The sequence below is a fragment of the Sipha flava genome, unplaced genomic scaffold, assembly GCF_003268045.1.
Source record: "Sipha flava isolate LNK unplaced genomic scaffold, YSA_version1 19008_pilon_pilon, whole genome shotgun sequence".
NCBI lineage: Eukaryota > Metazoa > Arthropoda > Insecta > Hemiptera > Aphididae > Sipha > Sipha flava.
In genome coordinates this window covers 5,800-13,043 of record NW_020272537.1, presented here as the reverse complement: position 1 = coordinate 13,043, position 7,244 = coordinate 5,800, and positions in this window count along the sequence as shown.

Genomic DNA, 7,244 nt, shown 5'->3' with positions numbered 1-7,244 from the left:
AAAAAAAAAAAAAAAAAAAGTGTAATTTTAATATTGTTAAATTTTACTATGTAATATTGTTAAATTGTACTATGGAATATTGTTAAGTTATCAAAAGCTGTGACGGGTCAACCGTTTAAGAGGTTAGAATACGATTAGTAATAATATGATTTAAAAGTACACTACGTTGTTATAAATAATAAAAGTTTTACTGTAAAAGTGCAATTTAAATAGTTTTAGTTTATTCTCAATAATAATAAATACATCCAGGAGTCATATGTAATAAAACATATATATACATAATAAAAAAAGAAAAATTGACTGCTTAACTCGTTGGCATTCAACATTGGATATGTTGGAAAGAATCAAATATCTTAAAAATTTTATACGGAATATGACAGAAAATGATTCATCATTGAAAAAAGTATGTTTAAATAATTCAGAATGGAATCAAATTGAAGTTATTTCAAAAGCTTTGTTACCGTCAAAAATATGTACCAAAAAGTTTCAAAGCGAGCAGTTGGCATTAACCGATTTTTATGGCGCCTGGATTTTGTGTAAAATTCAAACTAAAAAATGTAGTACTTCATTTTCTGAAAAATGGGTTGATTGTTAAACTAATATGGAACAACATTTAATGAAAAACAAAGTTTTATTGGCAGCAATTTTTTTGGACCCACGTTACAAAATCATCCTTGATGATGAACAATACACTACTGCCATTAGTCATTTAATTGGAGTTTGGCTTCAATTGAAAAAGTTGGAGCAGAAAAGTGTTGACTTAACTATGAACAATGAAGATATAATATTAAATCAAGATTCAGAAGATGATTCAATCACAGGTTCTGATGGACTTGAAGATTTTCTTAAAGAAAAGGATAATGTTGACACTTACAATGTATCAAAAATCTCACAAACGTCATTTCATACAATTAAAACAATTCTTAAGTCATACCATATTAAACAAAACCGATTAAACCATAAAACAAATATCCTCAAGTTTTGGAAATCAATGGAAAACATTTATTCAGAAATCTATGTTCTTGCTAAAATAATATTATCAGTTCCATCAACTCAAGTCAGTGTTGAACGTCTATTCTCAGACCTTAAATTTATATTTTCACCTTATAGGTGTAATAAAAAATTCACAAAACCTAGAAGACCAATTGTTAGTACGTACAAATAGATTGTTCGATAAAGTTGATAATAAATATATTAAAGAAGATACAGAAAATAATACTGATTCAATGCCAGGGTTAAAACGCAAAAGAAATTCTATGTTTTATTAAACCTTTGTTAACTGTGATAATACAATTTACAATATATATTATTAAATTAACTTAAATCTCAATATTACAATTTATTATACTGTAATATAATATAATTATTAATTATTTTTATTTACTTTGTATTTTGTACATTTTATCTTGCATTTTTATCAAAACAAAACTGAATAGATTAGTAAGTCCTAAACTTCTAAATACAGTGGGTTCCGCTTAATGTAATCAAAGTGGTGTAGGTCATTTTGATTGTATTAACCGGTTAATTCTATAAAATATTTACAACATTTTTTTCATAATTCAATCTTTTAACAACAATTACATTTTTATTTAAATTTACATACATATTTAATAATTTATTACAGATAAAATTATATATTTATACATTTTTTTTATTTAATGGTTCTATATTTAGGTATACATTTATGCTTAAATTAAAATTAAAATTAAATAAATACATTTAAAACAAATTAAAGAAGCTATCTATTTTTGATTGTACTTGACAGTCTATCAATTTCATTTCCATATTAGCCTGAAATTAAATTAAATTAAATTAAAATTAATATTCATGTTTTTTTGTTTATTTGTTTACAATATACATATACATTATACAAACCTGTAACTTTTGAAACAACTAAAAAGTATCGTTATCGTCGTATTTTTGAACAGCTCCTTTTAATTTTCCCAAAATAATTCTCGTATATTTTTGAATGATTCCCTCATTGGTCTCTTCGTCATCGTCATTATCATCATCATCAATATTAATTTCTTCTTGATTTTTTGTTTGCAAATCAGTTAATTCTTTATCAGATAATGCTCCAAAAGTAAGTAAATCTCGATCAATTTAAATCCAATTTTCAAAGTTTGTATCTATAAATTCAACCTCCTGTAATTCTTCTTCGTCTGGTTCAATTTGTGAAAACCTAGCTTTTCAAAAACAATTTAAAATGCATTTGGATGTCACATCAAATAAAATTCGGCATTGCTTTTCGATAGTAAGTTTTCATTGTTTTTATAATTTCCTGCTCAAGAGGCTGAATGAGTGACGTAGTGTTTGGTGGTAAAAATTTCAAATTGATGTTTTGTAAATTTTGTAAATTCGGATGAGCCGTACAGTTATCAAGAAGTAGTAAAATACGTCTTGGTTTTTTTATTTCTCTATCCATTTTCGTACAAATTCGGTAAAAATTAGACTAGTCATCCAAGCATTTGAAATCGACAGGTAATGTTTTAACGCCCCGAAAACAGCTTGGATTTTTACTTTTACCAATAATTAAAGGACGTCGTTTATCCGTACCTGTCATGTTGCACGCCAGCATAATTATAAGTCTTTACATTTGTTTTTACATCCATTGGCCGTATTTCCTAAATAATCAAAAGTATAATCTGGTAAAACTCGATAATATAGACCAGTTTCGTCTACATTATATACGTCATCAAGTACATAATTAGACGATACAATAAAAATTGTTAAGTAATCTTCTGCAGCTTGAAAATCTGTCTTTTTTTTCTCCACATGTTTTTTTAGAAACAATATTGTTTCTGTTTTTCCAACGAGTCAGCCACCCGATCGTTGGACTAAAATTTCTACGCCTAATTGTAAAGCTAAATTTATAGATTTTTCAAATAAAATAGAATTACTGACCGGTACATTTAATTTTCTAGCTTGTTGAAACCATCGTGACAAAGATTCTTCTACATCGGCATTTTGTCCTTTTCGTTTTCAAGAAAGGGGCAAATTTTGTTCTTCGTGTACAATAATTTCCTTACGATTATTTAAAATTTTATTTAACGTTGGTTGGGGAATTTTCAGAGCTAATGCGGCTTCTCTTTGAGAAAATTTATCCAACTTATCATAACGAACGAGTAAATCTTTTTTTCTTTTATTGTCAAATCTTTTCGTTTGGTCGACATTTCAAAAAACACGTCTGATCATGAACCGAATAAAATAAATGACACAATTACACGACGTACAAATTGAATGACATCATTCAACGTACAACGATATACTGCCATACTGATAAGTTCAAAAATAAAATGGGTTTTATAAATTAATCAGTTTGAAATACCATAAAAACGATAAGATTGTTCATAAAAGTGATTCAATTATCAGGTACCTAGTGATTCTAATAAAAAGTCAATTTAACATTAGTAACATACAATTTGGTTTGGGATTTTCATTTTTGATTCTAATAAACGGTTGATTCTATAAACCAGTGATCACATTAAGCGGGACCCACTGTAGTATATTTTGTTAATTATACAAATTGAATAATTTTGTTAAAATTTAACCATAAATTATTATAAACTGTAAAATAAATATTAATTATTAAAAAAAACACAGGTTCTTATGAGTTATGAGGTTTCAAATATTTTAAAATAAGCTTTCGCGGTACCTAAATGAGTATAACATACAACTGCATAGTGCATACATGTATTAACATTTTTTGTTTGAAAAACAAATACCTATAAAAAAATAAACATTAGAAACCGGTTGGAACCGGTTTTAACCGGAACCTTAATTTTAAGCTTCGTAAAATCCCGAAATTTAACCGAAACCCTTAAAAAAATATTTTAAAGACCTAAACCCTTACCGAAACCGTTAAAATCATTAAGGTCTCGGTCCCTGGTTATTAATTAAACTAATTGTTTTTTAAACACAAACTTAAAAATAAACAACGCACATATATATACGTAATATAGAATTAACACAAGTTTAGTACAAGAACAATAAAGAGGATAGTATGAATCAAGAGCGTTTTAAGACAAATCAAAGCGATTTTATATTACGAAAACTATGGTGAACATAATACAAAAATAATAGGCATTTACAACATTTGTTGATTTCAGTAAATATGACAATCAACAAAACACTATAACAACTTTTGGAGAGATAGCAAAGACATTTTGTCAAACAACTAATGCTAGTTTTGGCTGTAAAAAATTTAATAACATAATGAAATATCTTAACATAGAAATAAAACATAGGAGGGATAGATTAAGCAAAAAATTATTAGACAGATTCAAAAGGGGAGTATACGACTTAATAGGCTTATTAAGCAATGTTTTATTTGATATTTTTGATGTAAAATGCTTAGAAAACAATTATAATCAAAATTTAGAAATGAAAAATTAAAGTATAATTATAATGAACACATTAGATAAACACGAAAGAATTATTGATATACAGTTATATCCAAGTTATCAGAAAATATATAACAACTAACTAATAATTTAAATGATACAATGATAATTTTTGAAAGTAGGTCAAATAATACATTGGGAATCTTGGAAAAATAATTTGCGATAAGAGATATATCTACATGCTTTATACTATTTATTAATTAATGAATACGCATTTAAAACAGACACTTAAGCAGACAATTTAACTTACGCAACATTAGGGAAAATACATCACAGCGTAATAAATAACACAAAATTATTAGAGGAGATAAATATTATAAAATTAACACTTCCAAAACAAACACAATTTCCAATAAAGATAAATGAAAATAATATTGATACATTAATAAAATTATCAAAAGTAACTATAATTCATAATAATAATTATTTAAAATATATATAATATAACATTTTATCATTACGTGTTAACTTATTTGAACAAAAACAAATCGAAAATCATATAGAAATATTAGGAGTACCAGATAACAAGAATGAAAACTGCGTATAAATAGTTGAAGACATTGCTTCCAAATTAGGAAAACAAGTTTCTGTTGTTAAGGCTTATCGTATCCGTTCAAGAATACTCGATAAACCAATGAAGATTGTATCTGAGTTAATGTCCACTGATCAGAAAAAAGACTTAATGGATCTATCAAAAAAGAAAAAAATCAAGTTAAATAATATAAATGAAAGTTGGGGAAATTCAGATATTTGTATAAACAATTATCTCACTAAATATAATAGTTATCTATTCTACAAAGCTAGGAGTTTTGCTAAAGAAAAAGATTTCAAATATGTATGGTTTAATGATTGTAAAATTTTTATTAAAAAAAAAATGAAAACACTAAAGGTTTTATTATAAATGAAGAGGTAGACTTATTAAAAATTATATAATTTTTATATTAAACATTAATAATTTTAATTCAATTTATTTTTCCGTATTTCTCTAAATAAGACATTTTCAAACACTATGATTAATAATAACATATTACATCGTTTTTTAGATTATAAAACTAACTATTTTTTGTCCATACCAGAATTTATGAATAAATACAAAATACTTAATGGAAAGTTTTTTAATATATTCCATTGTAATATTAGAAGTATAAGAAATCATTTTGATGAACTATTGTTATTTTTGCAAAATGATGTCAATAATAGAATTTTAGACATAATTGTTTTAACAGAAACATGGCATGATGTTAATTATTGTAATTTCTCAATACCAGGTTATCATTTATATTTTTCAAAAATAAAGAGAAATCAAAATGATGGTGTTATGATATATGTAAAAGATAAACTATGTATAGATCTTTTTTTTGAATATGAATATGTTAATGCTAATATTTTAAAAATTGTTATAAAAATTAATTATTTATCGTTATGTATTCTGTGTATTTATAGGTCACCTTCAGGCGATAGAAACGAATTTTTGACCATGTTAAATAGTATATTCACCACTCTTAGAAATTTTGGGGGTAAAATAATATTTATCGGAGATATAAACTTAAACATCATAGGTTATGAGTGTGTTGATAACGAATATTTAGATACTTTATCGGAAAATGGTTTTAAATCTTACATTAATGTGTTTACAAGAATGCCAATAGGTATGAGAGCATCTTGTTTGAATCACATTTTTATTAAAAATGTTCATGCGTGTAATATTGAGGCAGGAGTATTACAAACTAACATCACAGATCACTTTTCCATAATTTTGTCTATTGAAAATGAAAATAAAGAAACAGGTACTAAAAATAGTTTCAAAATGATAGATTATAAAAAACTAAATGAATTCTTTAATAATGAAAAATGGATTGAATTATTAAATTGTAATGACGTAAATGAATGTGTAAATATTTTTCTAAAGACAGTAATACATTATTTAGAACTATCTACTACTGTTAAAAAAATAAATTCAAAAAATAAACGACTAAAAGAGTGGATGACAGCAGGTTTATTGTGTTCTGTACGTCGCAAACAGGAACTATCTCTAAAAGTTAGTAAACATCCAAATAATATAAAGCTTGCTTCTTATTATAAAAACTACAAAAATAAATTCACAACAATTTTAAGAGCTGCAAAAACAAATTTTTTTAAATATAAATTTAATAAAATATCCTCTAGTCCAAAACATACTTGGAAGGTGATAAGTGAGATCACAGATAGGAAAAACACAAAAAATGATGACATTAAAAAAATTAAGATAAATGATAGAACAATAAATACCTGTGACAATCTTCAATTGGTATCAAATTCATTCAACGAATTTTTTACTAACGTAGACAATAATCTATCCAATAATATTGAAATATCGACTATGGCATATAAAAAAGATGTTTTTTCAGTTTCTTTTAACCAATTTTTCACTGAAAGTATTTGTGAATCTGAAGCTCTAAAGGTTATCATTAATTTAAAAGATGAAACAGCTGCAGGTTTTGATGGAATCTCGGTTAAAATAATCAAAAGTGTAGCAAATAAAATAATAAGTCCTTTAACTCATATTTACAATTTAAGTATTAAAAACAGTATACTTCCGGAGAAATTTAAAGTGGCAGTTATCAAACCTCTTTTCAAAAATGGAAATAAAACTTACATAAATAACTATAGACCCATTTCAATGTTAAGTAATTTCTCCAAAATATTTGAAAAAATTGTTAAAAATAGACTTATCATATTTTTAGAAAAATTCGAACTTCTGTCTAAAAATCAATTTGGTTTTAGACCAGGATTAGGTACGGAAAATGCATAATACAACGTCAAACGTTTTATAAATTCCGCACTTGATGATGGTAAGAAAGA